This window comes from Dromiciops gliroides, chromosome 1, assembly GCF_019393635.1.
Source record: "Dromiciops gliroides isolate mDroGli1 chromosome 1, mDroGli1.pri, whole genome shotgun sequence".
Taxonomy (NCBI): domain Eukaryota; kingdom Metazoa; phylum Chordata; class Mammalia; order Microbiotheria; family Microbiotheriidae; genus Dromiciops; species Dromiciops gliroides.
The window spans coordinates 646,744,940-646,762,287 of NC_057861.1; the positions used below are offsets into that span (position 1 = coordinate 646,744,940).

At 36.7% G+C, this 17,348-nt stretch overlaps 1 protein-coding gene and 1 pseudogene across 1 annotated transcript in view; both read right to left on the reverse strand.

Annotated features, from left to right (window-relative positions):
* The window catches only part of PTPRD (protein tyrosine phosphatase receptor type D), a 2,680,207-nt gene that overhangs the window by 2,650,783 nt on the left and 12,076 nt on the right, over positions 1-17,348 (reverse strand).
* On the reverse strand, positions 6,334-6,921 carry LOC122731719 (annotated as a pseudogene).

A 17,348-nucleotide genomic window follows, 5' to 3' on the forward strand; every position in this document is an offset into this window, starting at 1 on the left:
AAAAACAAAATCTTCAAATATAGACCCAATATAAAAGCTTCCACTCAGTCTTCTTTTCTTCAGGGTAAATACATCAATCCAGGACTTTCAACTGATTCTCACATATTATGAACTCCAGACCGTTTGCCACGTAATTGCCTATGTTTGGGTGCTCTCCAAATCATCAAGGTCCTTCCTAAATCATATTTCTCAAAATTGAATGAAATATTTTAGAAAAAGTAAAAAAGAGCAGAGTAATCACCCCTTCCTTTGTTCCTGGAAACTATGTCTACCATAACGCAGCTATGGTTCCCATTAGCTTTTTTAGCTGCCATATGACAATGCTGACATATTGAAATTGCTCTTCACCCTTGTTGGACTTTTTCCACCTTTCTACACCCCCCCACTCCAAAAAACATAAACCTCCAATTATTTTCAGAGTTACTAATAACTCGCCTCCCCATCATCAAGTACTTATGATTTTGAATTTTTGGTTTCACAAATATAAAGCTTTATCTTCATCCTCAGGAAATTTTATCTTGTTAGATTCAGCCCAATGCTCTAACCAGTCAAGATATTTTTAGGACCTTTGTTACTCCTTCATCCATGGTGTTACCTATTCCTCCCAGAACTGTGTCATCTACACGATTGATAAGAATATTATCTATGTCTTTATTCAGGTGAATGGCTAAAAAAAAGTTTAAATAACACAAGGCAAAGCACATATTCTTTAAATAGTCCATTCAAGATGTTCTATTGTGCTTATATTGAACTTTTTTTCTTTTTGGTGGGGCAATTATGGTCAAGTGACATGCCCAGGGTCACACAACTAGTAAGTGTCAAGTGTCTGAGGCCGGATTTGAACTCAGGTCCTCCTGAATCCAGGGTCAGTACTTTATCCACTGTGCCACCTAGTTGCCCCATATTGAACTCTTTTTAAAAATATTTTTTTGCAGGGCAATGAGGGTTAAGTGACTTGCCCAGGGTCACCCAGCTAGTAAGTATCATGTCTGAGGCCGGATTTGAACTCAGGTACTCCTGACTCCAGGGCCGGTGCTCTATCCACTGCGCCACCTAGCTGCACCCCCCATATTGCACTCTTAATGACTACTCTGAAACCAGTTCCTCAAGCCATTCTGAATCTATAGGATTATATAATTATGTATAAAAATGTCCATTTATTCCAGAAGAATAATGTAAAATCTTCATTAAAATCTTTGATAAAATATGAGTAAATTGCAGGCAAAGCATTTCTGTCACTTGTTAGTTTAGTAATTCTGTCAAAAATGCAAATCAGTTGAGTATGAAATGAATTGTTCTTGCTGAAGCCATGCTGATGCTTATAATCACAGGTTCCCTTTCTTGTCTCCAACTTTCTCCTTAACAATTCTTTCTCAGGTTTTCCCAGTAATTACAGTTAAGTTCACTGGTCTAAAGTGTTCACATTCTGTTCTCTTTTCTCTTTTGAAAATTTGAACATTCACCCTTCTCCAATTTTGTGATACTTCTCCTTTATACCATGATTTTTCAAATATCACTGTCAGTGGTTTAGCAATTACATCTGCTAGTTTTTTGTTGGTTTGTTGTTTCAGGAAATGATTGTTTAGTTTATTTAGTCCAAGTGACTTAAACTGATAAGGCTAACTAAGCATTGCATTACTGAGTACTTACTTATCTTGGCCAAGAATTCCATGATAGTAATTTTTTCATTGTCATTTGAAGAAAAAAAAAAAGCAGAAAAAAACCTAAGTAGTTATTGTCTCTCTGTTCTCATCATCCCATCTACCACCAGAAAGGTCTAATATCTTCCTTGATTCTCCTTTTTCTCAGAACTTTAGCATTTAAAAATTTTTTTTATATTATCATGACACTGTAATATTTGTCTTCTCTTATCAGGAATTTCCATGAGTCTATTAGTATTTAATAAGTCTTTACCATACATGATGTAGCAAGGGATGGGAATAGAAAAAAAAATACAAAAAACCATTCCCTATCCTCAAAGAGCCCATGTTCTAATGGGGAAGAAATTGTTTAAAAATTCTATATAAAAGGTATATTTAAAGTAAATGGAAGTTAATTTCTGGGGGAAGAGGCTTCTGTGTTTCATCATCATTTATTTTTTTTAAATTAATTTTTAAAAAAATACATGTTTTTCTTCTTCATTGGAATAATTTCCTCTTGTGTCTTAAAAATTTCATTTTTTTTTTGCTGGGGAATGGGGGTTAAGTGACTTGCCCAGGGTCACACAGCTGGTAAGTCAAGTGTCTGAGGCCGGATTTGAACTCAGTTACTCCTGAATCCAAGGCCGGTGCTTTATCCACTGCGCCACCTAGCCGCCCCTAAAAATTTCATTCTTGAGCAATTTACTGGCTGATTTCCTTGAAAAATTTTATTCCATTTATCCTGCCTACATTTCCTCTGAACCCATTGAAATCTATTTTTTTCCAAATTTATGGGGATGTCAGATTATGTTCAGTTTTCTTCTTCTCTATTGAAGATGTAATCACCATTTCCCTAAAAGTTTCCATCATTTCCACCCTAGCAACCAGTTCCTTTCCTTCGTTAGAATCAGATTCAGATAAAATTTTCCCTTTTTATTTCCTTCACCTTGTGAAGAATGAAATGAAAAGAAAATCAAGTATAGAAGTTATTAGTTACTGACTACCAGAAAGCAAGGGACAACTCCAAAAAGTATATGGATAACTGAAATCCCCATCACTATTTCTATGTGACATGTTTTTTATCTGTTTCTTTTTCTTCTTTGGAGAGTTAATAGCTTATGTCAATAAAAAAGCTTCTATTTATGCTGCCTTTTTCGCCCAGATATTTTCCCCCTCTCTGATTCCTGAATTTCCTTACATGGACACAACTTCTACTACTTCTTCTACTTCTTCTTCTACTTCTTCTACTTCTTCTACTTCTTCTTCTACTTCTTCTTCTCCTTCTTCTCCTCCTTCTTCTCCTCCTTCTTCTCCTCCTCCTCCTCCTCCTCCTCCTCCTCCTCCTCCTCCTCCTCCTCCTCCTCCTCCTCCTCCTCCTCCTCCTCCTCCTCCTCCTCCTCCTCCTCCTCCTCCTCCTCCTCCTCCTCCTCCTTCTTCTTCTTCTTCTTCTTCTTTTTTCCCCAGGGCAATGGGGGTTAAGTGACTTGCCCAGGGTCACACAGCTAGTAAGTGTCAAGTGTCTGTCTGAGGCTGGCTTTGAACTCAGGTCCTCCTGAATCCAGGGCCAGTGCTTTATCCACTGTGCCACCTAGCTGTCCCCCAGACACAACTTCTTAAAACACAATGCTATACCACCACCCCTTAACTCATTTCTTTTGTTAGTCAATAATCATTAATTAAGCAATGTGCTAAGTGCTGGGATAATATATACCCATTCAGAGCAATGATCCAGTCATATCTTTTAACAAACCAAGTCTCAATGGTTACCATGAAGTCAAATTTCCTGTCTTATAATGGAGCCTCTAGCTGTTCTTTTTCATTTCCTAAGCACTGACAAATTATGCAAAGATACATAAACCCATGAATGGTGCTACTGGCTCCTGTCTTAATTTTTGTTTCCTGGGAATTTATTGGTCTTTTAGCTGCTATTTCCCCCCCACAGTATCTACCATTAGGACAAAGATAAAGGTATTCTTCTCCTTCCTCGTACTTTTTTTTATTTTTTTAGTCTGAATAACTTCTGATTAGATTTGTCAGACATCTGGCAAATTCATTTTTACCTGCCTTTGTAAGTGCACTCCCTCTGTTCTGAAATCTCTCCACCCTATGATGTAAGCCATGTGCAGAAATTCAAGTCTAGTTCTCAGAGACCTCCTTCTTTGTCAGTTATTCACTTCCCAAATGAAATTTTCTTTCCTGTATCAATGGCCTACATCAGGTATCCATAAACTTTTTTTCATATTATCTTTAGTTTCTTATCCATGGCTTTATAATCATTGACAATACTTTAAAGGTTCCTTTTAGAAACATCATTTGTGCCCATAGGAATAACCAAAAATGAGTAATGTGCCATCCATTTCACTAACTCTTGATTGGTTTTGTTATGTATTGAATATATTCCCCATGAAGACAAAAAACCTTTTTCATTGTTGTTATGTTTGACAGTGTCCTTGAATTAAAATCTATCGTTATGGTGATGATGCTGATGCCGACAATGATGACTGATAACAGCAATGACAGCGATGGCAAGGATGACTACCATTTCCAACAATAACTATTTCCATCTCTTGTTGTTTGTTTTTTCTATCTTTCTATGCCACACTTAAGTGTAAATTAAGAATACATGATTGTAAATACTTAATTGTAAAATGGGATGTATATCTGTTATATAAACATATATATGTATGTGTATACACACACATATATTTAATATATCAATCATTCAGTTGTGTCCAACTCTTCGTGACCCTGTATTGAGTGTTCTTGGTAAATATACTAGAATAGTAGACATGTCCTTCTCTATTTGATTAAGGCAAAGAGAGGTTAAGTGACTTGCCCAGGGTCACAAACCAAGTGAGTATTTGAGGCCAGATTTGAACTTGGTTTTTCCTTATTCCAGGCCCAGTAATGTATTCACTGAGCCACCTAGCTGTCTCATGTGTGTGTGTGTGTGTATGTATGTATGTATGTATGTATGTATGTATATGTATATATATATTCACACACACAAATATATACATGTGTATATATATATATACATGTATCTATTATTATTACTACATGGAAACTTTTATCTGAGAAATTTGATACAATATATTTTTCTCCATTTGACTATGCTCCCTCTTATCCTAGGTGTATTGATTTTGTTTATACAAAAGGTTTTCAGTTTCATTTAAGCAAAATTAACATTGTATCTTTTACAACCAGTCTTTAATATGTTCTTTGAGTTTATATAACTTTTTCATAATCACTTAGCTGATAAGTGGACAAATTGGGATTCAAACTCAAGTATTCTGAAATCTCTACTTTTTTCTGGCACTTCCTCTCTGCCCACCACCCTGGCTCCCATCTAGTATTCTTTCAATCATACGCAGCTGTTTCTATAATTGATAGCTTCCTTTGAAATAAATGTTATTTAATAATTATACAATTTATTCTGTTGATTAGCATGTATTAAAATTTACTAATGAATACAATTTGTGTATAGCAGTTAACACTTTGAAAAACAAGGTGAAACTTAGTTTCTCAGAATCACAGACTTTGAGTTAGAAGAAACCTCAGGAGCCAGTTAGTTCAATCCCTATATAAAGAATCAGGTAGCTAGGTGGAATAGTGGATAGAGCATAGGACCTGGAGTCAGGAAGACTCATCTTCCTGAGTTAAATTCAGACATTTACTAGTTATATGACCCTGGGCAAATCACTTAACCCTGTTTGTATCAGCTTCCTCATCTGTAAAATGGTTTGGAGAAGGAAATAGCAAACCACTTTAGTAACTCTGCTAAGAAAAACCCAAATGAGGTCACAGAGTCAGACATGACTGAAACAACCAAACAATAACAACAAAATATGTGGAGAAATCCACATCAGAATGTATTCAGTATGGGGCTATCCAAGCTATTTGAAAATTTCCGATCAGAAACATACCACTTCTTAAGGCGTCTTTTGAGGAATTGTTGGGAAGTTGTTCCTCATATAAATTCTAAATTAGTCTCTAGCATGCCCTCGTGCTAAAAAGAACGATTTTAATCCCTCATTTACATGATAGCTTTTCAGTTATATCCCTCCAGAGTTATCTTTTCTCCAAGGTAAACATGCCCATTTTCTTCAACCCATTTCTTCATCCCCATATAACATGAATTCAAGGGCCTTCATGATCTTAATCACCTTCCTCTGGACACTATGAAATCCATCAATGTTCTTAAATCATGGTGCCCAAAACTGACCATACTACTCCAAATGAAGTCTGACATGGACAAAACACAGTGAAACTAAAAGTTGTGTTCTTCTTAAGGCATCTCAAAATTATATCAGCTATTTGGCTTCCACATCATATTGATGAGATATATGATGACTACAGTCCTCTTAAACCTCCAGATCTTTTTTTTTTGGGGGGGGGGGAGGCAGGGCAATGAGGGTTAAGTGACTTGCCCAGGGTCACACAGCTAGTAAGTGTCACGTGTCTGATTTTGAATTTGAACTCATGTCCTCCTGAATCCTGGGCTGGTGCTTTATTCACTGTTCCACTTAGCTGCCCCCTCCAGATCTTTTTAAAAGAAAATCTTTTTATAGATAGATAGATGTAAAATCTTATTTAAGCATAGCTCCCATATCGAACTTTATTTTTCTCCAGAAGTAAAATAACTTTATTCCAGTGCAGCAAACTTTGGGGAGCAGAAGTGGGGGGCTGGCATTTAATCTTCCTCCTCATCATCCCCAGTGCTGCCTCTCTCTGGCCCTTCTTGGCATTCTTCTTCTTGATCCTGCTTGCCTGGCCCCCTTCGTAGGGTGAGCGCAGGGAGAAGTCAATGTGCTTCTGGGAGTCCAGTTGCACTATGAAAGAGGGGATGTTCACTACCTTCTTTTGGACCCTGATGTGCCTCTGGAGGATCAGCATCCTAGCATGGTGGATGGACTTGGCCCGGCCCAGCTTGAAGACCAGAGTCTGCAGGCGCCTTTCTAGGAAGTCCTGGATCTTCCGGCCCAGGATGTAATCCAGCTTCATCTTACCCTCGTCCAGGACGCTGAGGCACACTAGCCTCCGGAGCAGGGCATTGCCTTTGAACAGGCTCTGGTCCTTCTCATCCAGAGTCAGCAGCTCCCATGTGGCCTTGGCCTTGAGGATCTTGGCCAGTATGAACTTGACCCACCACACTTCATGCTTGATGCTGAGCCTGTATTCCTGGATCAGGTTCAGCTCCTGGTTCAAACCTCGACTTCTCGAAGGGCTGCCACAGCATCACTTAAGTCTTGAGACACACCCAGCTCCTGGAGACCAGCATCTTGGCCTAGAGGGGCGATCTGGCTCATGCCTCCCACAAGCTTCAGAACGGACCAGGAAAGCCATATTGAATTTTTATAGTTTATTTTGCACCCTCCAATACACAACTTTACTTTTTTCCCCCCATTGAAGTTCCTGTTATGCCCTTTCAGATCAGTTTGCTTCTTGGCTTGACTCTTTTCAATCCAGTGTGAACAGTTATCCTTCCCAGTTTTGTGTTAAGCTACCAATTATACATACCCACAAACATATATGTATATACATATGTCTATGCATGTGTATACACACATATCACTGGTCCTTAATAATGCTTGTAAAGATCTTAACAAGTTGGAAAGATTTTAACTATGGTGATGGGCTCTATTTTCTTTGAGAACCAAACTTGTTCTTTGGTTTCCACTAGTGCTCTGGCCATCCAGTGGTAAGTTATAGTGTGAAAAGTGGGGTGGGAGAAGGAAAAAAGCAAACTTTTAAGGTTAAGGTTTGGAATGGTTTTAAGGTGCAACAGTAGAAGGAGTGCTCCAGCCACTAAAAGTTAGAGATCTTTGTGGTGTGATATTGGAACATTATAGAAGCATGATTTGCCATCCACAAACTAGGAAACCTTGACTTTACTTAGAAGATTTGAGGAATTTATTTACTTTTTGCCATGGAGTTCAAATGAAATAGGGCAACCTTAGAAGAGAATAGAAGGAAAGTAAATGGTTGAGGAAGAGAAAGAGGAGTATCCACGCTATGAAATAGTAAAGAAAGATAAAGAACCTAGGGGAATTTCACTAGAAGAAAGAATAGAAAATTCCACACAGCCTTCAAAAACCTATCATACAGGTACTGGAAAAGCAGCTGTTCTTCATTTCTACTGAGGACAAGACAAGGAGGAAAACATTTAAATTGTAGCAGAAGAACCCCCAGAGGAAGGAAAAGACATCAGGATAAGAAAGAAGAAGCAATGGAAGCACACATCAATAGGGAAAAATAGCTTGTTTTATTGTAAATTAATATAGAAATAAAACACACTATAAAAATTGAAATTTCTGCATGTAGTAGACTATTTTAATATTTGCTGGTAAGAAGCTTTCCACCTTTTGTCTTTTACAGATATTTTCTTATTGTATTTTGCATATGATACACTGCCTTGACTTCCCTTAAACATTTTTAGTAATAAAATATGAAATGTTTTAGTTCTTTTGACCTTTTTAAAGTTAAAACATTTTAAAAATTATGGTTTATTAGATGAGGAAATAGGAAATAATATTTTCATATGTAATATATATAATATATCTACATCTCTCTCTATATATCTACATCTACATATGTGTATGTGTACTTATATATGTGTATATATGTATGTATATGTGTGTATGTATATATACACACAGACACACACACACACATATATATATATATGCCACATATGATGTGCAATGGATAAAGTGATGGGCTTTGAGTCAGGAAGACTCATCTTCCTGAGTTTAAATCTAGCATTAGACACTTACTACCTGTGTGACCCTGGGCAAGTCATTTAACCCTATTTGCCTCAGCCTCCTCATTTCTAAAATGAACTGAAGAAAGAAATGGCAAACCACTCTAGTAACTTTGCAAAAAAAAAAAAAAAAACCAAAACAACACACAAAAACACACAAAACAAATAAGTTCATGAAAAGTAGGACATGACTATAATGACCGAAGAACAAAAAATAAAATATTAATAATTTTATCGAGTGAAATAATTTATAGGATTATTCTTTGAGTTTATTCACCATTTAATTTTTCTACTGCATCTATTCAATGAAAGTAAAAATTCAGTTTGTACTCCTTTTAAAAATAAACTAGTAATTTACTGCTATGTTATAACAAGGTTAACTTTATTATTAATAATAAAAATAATAGTAATAATAATAATGTCAAGTCAAGTTCATTAAAAAACAAAACAAAACAATGCTTGACCTGGAAATGTTTTCTTTTCTTTTTTTTTTAAGAAATTTAAAAGCTCATTCTAAATTAGGAAAAAAAAATAATTAAGGCATTCTTCTCATCAACAGCAGGTCCATAATATTAGCTGCAAAGCTTTCATTAACTTTCCCTTGAAGTCCCAGATTTAGGAATACCTGCTCTAATTAGAAAAAAAAATTAAAGCTACACTTCAGAATTAATTGAAATTACTAAACTGTTTACTCTTGCATTATTTGCAGCTAGAATGTCAGGAGGAGACAATCCATACATTTTAATAAACAATTTCCCTTTTATACTAAGTAGAATCACTTCCTTTAAAAATCAGAGCATTAAAGGATGAAATTGCAACATGGTTTCATGCCATTCTAACTCCTGAGATAGTACCATAACCAGTCTTTGGGGGAAAAAGTATAAATTATAATTTATTCCCAATGGTTTGGTAAAAACACTATATTGGTCTTGTCTGTCCTCATCTACAATGCTAGGAAGGACTCAATAGGAACAGAAAGAATGTCTCATGAGTAAAATCTATTGCTGATTCTGTGGGCAGAAACTTTTGAATTGAGGACCATTTATCCAAAATGAGAAACATTTATAGCACCTGAAAAGATTTTGGAAACAACCACTGGCCTGTTATCATTAACTTATTTTCTGTGAATCTTTCATGTGAATCTATCTATTCTTTTATGCCTACCTATATGTATATGCATGTATATATATACACACATTTATGAAAGAAGTAATATATAAATATATGTAGATAACTTTAGGAGAGATTGAAGAGAAGAGAATATTGGTAGATAATTATGATCTGAAAACCACAAGGGGTCCCGTAGGACTGTTTGCAAGCCTTCATAATATATTATGCATTTGACCTATGTCCAGACAAATATTTAATTGAATTATCATTTCAGTAAAGAGAAACAAATATTTTTGATAGCAGTAGTGCACATTTTTTAATTATTGTTCAGCCATTTTTCAGTCATGTCCAACTCTTTGTGATCTCATTTAGAGTTTTCTTGGAAAAGATACTGGGTAGTTCACCATTTTTTCCCCCAGCTCATTTTACACATGAAGAAATGGAGACAAACAGAGCTTAAGTGCCCAGGGTCACACAGAGACAAAATGTCTGAGGCTGGATTTGAATTCAGTGAGTCTTCCACACTGTAGGCCTGATGCTCTATCCACTATACCACCTTATTGCCTTAATTGCAAATATATGTCTGTAGATTTAAAGCAAATATGTAATATGAATTTGAGACCACTACTCTAGTCTTTAAGATGCCTTAGGTCAGAATGAAGAAGAAGGAAACATTTATGAAGTTTCAATTTCTCATTATAATACTAAATAAGAAATCTTTACAGAAAAAGAGAGCAGGGGAATTATTCATATAATTAACAGTAAACATTTCAATTTCTACTGGACCAATGACCTGCATGCTAGACCAATTTCTATCTATTTACCAAAACTCATCATTCCTTGAAAAATGAAGCTACTATCACAGCTATGTAGTATGAAAGAAATGACAGAAGAGTTTTGGCAATCTGCTTAGTATATCTGCTACCTTCTCTGAGGAGATTCAATGTTCTGTCATCTAAAATGGAGTTATTATTGGGTGCAAAAGCTACCTAGGGATCAGGTTAGGTATCTCTGAACTGCATAAGGAGTTTATCACTTCTTTCTGATGCCTCATAGTCAGTCTCCTCAGGTGAGAAGACCTCAGAACACAGGCACACTTATGCCCTAAGCCTTCCACCTCCTGCTCAGCAGAGTATATTCCCTGAGGAAGGATGCTAGTGGCCAGAGCAGGGATCTTTCATTTGCTCCAAAGCAAACTCTTCTTTCTGTACTAATAAAAGGCATCTTCCACCTCCTGTTGCCAGCCCACTCTCCCAAATGGGATGGGCAGAAACTCCAGTACAAAGAAGCGCAACCCTGCTGTCAACTTGAGGCCTCCCATCTCCGGCTATGCCTGTCATTTGAGGATAGAGGTGTGGCAACCTTCATCCAATGATGACCATTTTCAAACCTGGCCATACTTCACATTCCAGTGACCCTAAACTCCTGTAGGTCATCTTCCAATACCCACTCTACTCTACCATCTGAATACTAATTCCCAATACCCTAAACTTTCCCATTACAAAGTTTCATCCTACTTCCACCTAGCCCTTCTGTTGTACCCTCTGGAATGCCTGCTCAATAGACAACATATTTTCCTTCATCTTAAATTTATTCCTCTCCCATTCCTTCTATATACTAGCTCTTAGTATAAACTGGCTCTCTTGTGATGACACAGCTTTCATGGCCACCCTTTCCATGATTGGCTACACTTGCATTCATTCTCCTTGGCTCAATGGTCAAAGCAGGGCAGTTGTAATTACTCCTTGAGCCCCATTAGCACTTCTAGGTTCATTAGCACTTCTAAGTTCTTCCCCTTTCTCCATCCCTCACTAATCTTTCTTCCTTTGAGGTTAATGCTATTCATATCTACCACCCACTCAAGCAAAATCCTGGTAGCTGTTGTCTACAGCAGGGCTTATATTTTTTCCACTTGAAACTCCTTTTTTGTCCAAGAAATTTTTACTCGACCCCAGATATATAGGTATATAAAAGAGGTATACATAACATTTTACTGTTGCCAAATATTTCACAACCCCTACATTCAGTTACATGACCCTCTATGGGGTTGTGATCTACAGTTTAAGAAGCTAGGGTCTATGGACATCCCAGATTCCTCCTCTTCCTTCATCAATTAATTCAATAGCTGGCTTAGAATTTTTCTCTCCTCCCCAACTCCTCTCTTCATACTTGCTGACTTTAACATACATATTAATTCTCCTTCAAATACACTAACCACTTAATTCCTCAATTTACTCACCTCACATGAGTTACTCCTCCAGCCTGCCTCAGCTATACCCAAAGGTGATTAAATCCTTAATCTTGCCATCACCCACAAATGTTCCACCTATTTAAGAATTCTGAAATCCTTTTATCTGACCATAATCTATTGTCTTTTAACCTCTCCCTTTGCCTTCCTTTACATAACCCTGCTCTTTACCCACACCATGACCTCTACTCTCTTAACCTCTCAATTCTCTCTCAGACCATTTGCCCTGCACTATTTCTGCTTTTTCCCATTTTGACTCCATGGTGAACCAATTCAACTCTACACTGTCCTTCCCTCCTGAATCCCTAGCTTCCCACCCTTATCATATTGCTGATTATACCCATCCAAGGCTCATCCTTGGATCACTCCCACCATTCTTCACCTACACGTGCTGCTGAACAAAAGTCAAGAAAATCACAGAACCATTCTGATCAAATCCACTGCAAATCTATGTTACATAACCTCAATTGACCCATTACTGCTGTCAGGCAATCCTACTATATCTGCTTTATTATCCCACTCTTCACAGCAGTTCTTCTGAATCTTTCCATCCCTCCTCAAACGTCCTGTAGCTCCCCTTCCCCCTATTCTCTCAGCTGAGAACCTTGCCTCATCCTTTACAGGAAGAAATTGAGGCCATTTACCCTGAACTCCTTCTTCTTCCCTCTTTTTCATCTCCTATCATTCAAGTGCCTGCTGCTACGTTCTTATCCTTCACTTGTTTCACACAATGAAGTGGCCTTACTCCAAACTAAGGCTAAACCCTCTATTTGTTCAAGTGATCCCATTCTATCCCCCCTCTTCCAACATTTTGTCCCCTCTGTCATTCACACTCTACTTATTTTCAATTTTGCCATCTCCATTGGCTCAATTCTACTGCCTACAAACATGTCCATCTCTCTCTTATGCTGAAAAATCCCTCTTTATCCAAGAGATCTTTGCTATCATCGCATATCTTTTCTGATTCTTGTAGCTAAACTCCTTAAAAATGCCGTCTAGAATAAGTGCCTCCATTTTTTCTTCCCTCACACATTTCTTCTCTCTTCCCTCTATACTCATTCACTTAGTGAACTCATCATCAACCATTAATTTAATTACCATTTCTATGAAGAATATTTTCAAATCTCCCTTTCTTGCCCCAATCTCTTCACTGATTTCCCATCTCACATCTCCAATATCTTTCAGACATCTAAAAGTGCATGTCCAGTCGACATTTCAAACTCAGTTTGTCCAAAATGTAACTCATTATCACTCCCTTTAAATCTTCTCCCCCACTTCCTCCCTTCCCTATTACTGTAAAGGGTAACACTATCCTCCAAGTGTTTCTCACTCACAACCTAAAAGTTATCATGGATTCCTCACTATCTCCCACCACCCATATCCAAGCCATTGTTGAGGCCTGTTGATTTCACTTTGTCACATCTCTTGAATATATCCCTTCTCTCCTCTGACACTGTCACCACTCCGATATAGTCCCTCATTGCCTCATGCCTTAATTACTACAACAGCCCACTGGTGAGTCTGCCTGACTCAAGTCTCTCCCCAGTCCAATCTATCTTCCATTCAGTCACTGAAGTGATTTTTTCCTAAAACACAGGTCTGATGATGTCATTGGCCTATTCACTAAACTTTACTAACTTTCTAGTGCATTTTGTATTTGTATATAACCCCATGTGGGGTCCCAAAACTGAATGTGAGGGTTGAAAAAATTTGGCAACAGTAAAAGATTATGTACACCTATTGTATATACCTATATACCTGGGGTTGTGTAAAAATTTCTTGGGCGAAAAGGGGTCTTGAGTGGAAAAAGTTTAAGAAGCCCTGTTCTAGAGTATAGGTTCAGTTAGATGCTACAGCTGACCTCCATATTAAATGTTGTCTCACCTCACAATGGCACAGCATGGCAGCTGTCAATGTAGTGGTTAGAATGCTGGGCTGCAAGCTCAAACCCTATGTCAGGCACCTATTTATTACCTGAGTGAATGATTAAGTCACATCCTTTCTGTGGCTGCTTCAGTTTCCTCATCTAAAAAATGAAGATTTTTACTCTATGGCTTCTAAAGTCCCTTTGAGTTCTAATTTATGATCCCATATTTACATGTGGCAATGTTTTGCCAGAGTGTAGGGGGATGCAGATAAATGCCACTATAAGAGCTAAAGACCTTTAATGAGTCAATCATCAATTTCAGAGTACAAAACCATTTAACAGTAATGCATCAGTCCTCCCATACATGACTACAGCCCCATTAATAGGCATATAATAAGCAGGCTTGTAGGATCCTCCAACCCATCCTGGTTTTGTTTCTGACACATGCAAAGGAATGCTGTTTACACCTCAGTGTAACTTGTTGGTATCTCCTTGTAATTAGGAGACTTTGTCAGTGATTCTGTCTTAATTCTTAAGGACTTTAGTAAGTGGTTCAAAAACAAAGAAACAAGGAAATATATTATTAATATAAACATAATTAATGAGGACCTAAATGGTGGTTTTATAGAATTTTCTATGAACCAGCAATATTTACAAATGGATACGTTGAAACAAATTTTTAGGACTTTGTACAGAAAGTTAAATTATGTAAGATATATGGAATATATATATTATATAGAGAGTTAATGTAATTAATATAGTAAATGCATTTTTTACTTTATATATGCTATATTTTTCTTGAAGTTCCTATGGCACTTATTTGCATTGTTATACTTAATTGAGACTATTATTCATAAGTTATCTGGGAAAATAGATTACTTTAATAAGAATTTGTATTTCATTATTATTAGCTTCCTTCAAATTCCCTCTTTTTGGTTTCTATTTACTATACTTCCATTCAATTTAGAAAACCATTTTAAAACTTTCTAAATTCAGATTTTTAAAATAACTTTATCAAGCTTTATGTTACAAAAATAAAATAGAGAAGTATGAAGCATTTATGTTTGTTATTTGTAAGGGGTTAAAATTCTAGCTTTACTGTCTAAAATATCTAATGAGTGGTCACCAATAAATCATAAGCTGTAGCAAGAGTTAGACTTTTAAGCATTTATTAAGGAGAATAAGAACTTGGTAAAGAGAGAGAGAAAGGCCTACATTCACCTGTCTATTAAAGGGAGAGTGCATTTCTAGCTCTCTTCTCCACCAGAGTCCTCAGGAAAGAGAGTGAGTTAGAGCACCAGCCACCCCCTTCTTCCTCCCACCAGCAAATGTCACTTCTTGACGCCAAAGAAAAGACACATGGTCTTGCCCTCAGAGACCTTTACCTCATGGCTGAGCTTTTCTACAGTAAGTCTCCAGCAGGTGGTGTCATTCCAATCATTACATATATCAACTTTTAAAAATAAATTACGATGCTAAAAACTTATAAATAAAATGGAATACTAATTCTGTTTTATATTGACATGTACTGCTATATTTTGGAAAGAATTTTTTAGTAAGATTCCATACCTTTTTTTGTTTTTTTAATGATAAATTACATGATACAAGAAAGCATTGGTACTTCAGGGCTCCAAAAAGTTTTAATTGGACAATGATTTTAGTTGGTTTTTGTTGTTGTTGTTGTTTTTCTCTTTCAAGATCTTGTCTGAGGACCTCTTCATCTAGTTGCAAAGCTCTATGAACAACCATATATTCCTGGAATTATTATGTAAATTTTATAGGACATCATGTGGTAAGATGCTACAGAAGACATAGATGTATGGGAGGATTAATACATAGATGTATTAATCGACTTTTTAAAATAATTCAATATTGGAGACACCTTTGTGTGCTTCTCCCTGTGATCAGCACAATATTTTAATAAAACTGGGGAAACTGAAAAAAAAAATCAATATTTCCAAAGTACAATTAAACTCATGGACATACACAAATAAGTTTGTGCAGAGAATTTTGTCAAGATCTAAAAGTCATTCTATGGTGATAACATCTGTTGTGTTACATCTGAGAGCAAGGTCTTTTGGTTCATCATTACTACTGAAGACATAAATCCAGGATTTACTCTTGCTTGTATCTAATTTATTTTACGCTTCCATGTTCCTCAATTCCCTTCCTCCCTCTCCCTCCCTCCCTCTCTCTCTCTCTCTCTCTCTCTCTCTCTCTCTCTCTCTGTCTCACACACACACACACACACACACTCACACTCGGTCACATGGTCAGTCACACAGACACATGAATGCTCTTAAAAAATATTTTAGCCTTCTGAATTCTAACTCAACACATTGTAACCAAATTCTCCTAAGTGATAAAGGCCTATCAGTGAAGAAGTCAATTAGAGGTAGTATGGTGGAACACACAGATTAATGGATTTAGAGGTGAATAACATGGATATTAGGCCGAGGTGTGATTATTATGAGTTTTGTGTGCTTTGTTGGGCAAGACTTTTTTTTTTTTGGGTGGGGCAATGAGGGTTAAGTGATTTGCCCAGGGTCATACAGCTAGTAAGTGTCAATTTTCTGAGACCAGATTTGAGCTCAGGTCCTCCTGAATCCAGAGCCAGTGCTTTATCCACTGCACCACCTAGCTACCCCTAAGACTTTTGACCACTCTGTGCCTCAGTTCCCTTATATGAAAAAATAACATCACTGCCTTATAGAGTAAGGCTTTGTAAGTGTTTTGAAAAAATAGAGACCACCAAAGAAATGTGAGCTGTTATCCCTCAATTGACTAAACACAAGAATATTAAGAAGTATCCTAGGGCCCACATCATTTTTTTTCCCCAAAAAGGAGAGAAATATCCAGAATCCAGGAATAACTCAAGCATATCTTCCAGATAGGTGTCACAGTAAATAGTCCACTGGGTCTGACATCAGTTGCTCATTGAAAAAAACAAAAACAAAAACAAAAAAAAACCACCCTCTAAAATCCCTCACTTCTAGTAAAAACTCACATTTAGACAGTGCTGCAAAATATTATATTTACAACAACTCTGTGAGGTTACAAGTGGGAAAAGTGAAATTCAAAAGATTCCAGGTGACTTCCCCAGGGACATAAAACTAGAAAGTACCCAAGATTAGATTCAATCTAATACTTCCAAAGATTAGGCTAGTGCAATTTTCACTGGACTTCAGTGAAGTAAGCATTTGCAAATAATTATTTGCTAAATAAATAAAAGTAGGCCTTGTAAAATGAATCCAGAATGCCTTCCCTAATACTAGTTAATAGCATGGCACCTGGTTATAAATCACATTATAATCATATGAAGCAAGAGTCCTATTCAAGATTATAGGCTTTTACGAAAAATTGATCACAATATAATTCTTAACATTTTAAGAATCCATGAGTTTTTCAGTGCATATATTTCCACCTTTGAATTACCCACAACTATTCCAAGACTTGGAAGACAGCCTTTGAAAGTAGCTGTAGCCAAAATTTATGAACCCTGTGGCCAGCTCGCTAATGAGCCTCTAAAAATTAGTTTAGTTCTTCAGTAACAAACACATGACCCATTGTATGGCTGTACCCAATGATATTCCAATTTCATATTACTAGACAAAGCTTTTGTTTTACAGTTAAGGACCCAGAATCACCTTCATGACACAAAGAAGCATCGAAGATAGTCTTTAGAATAAGAGATTATAGGACTACAATAATACATATTAT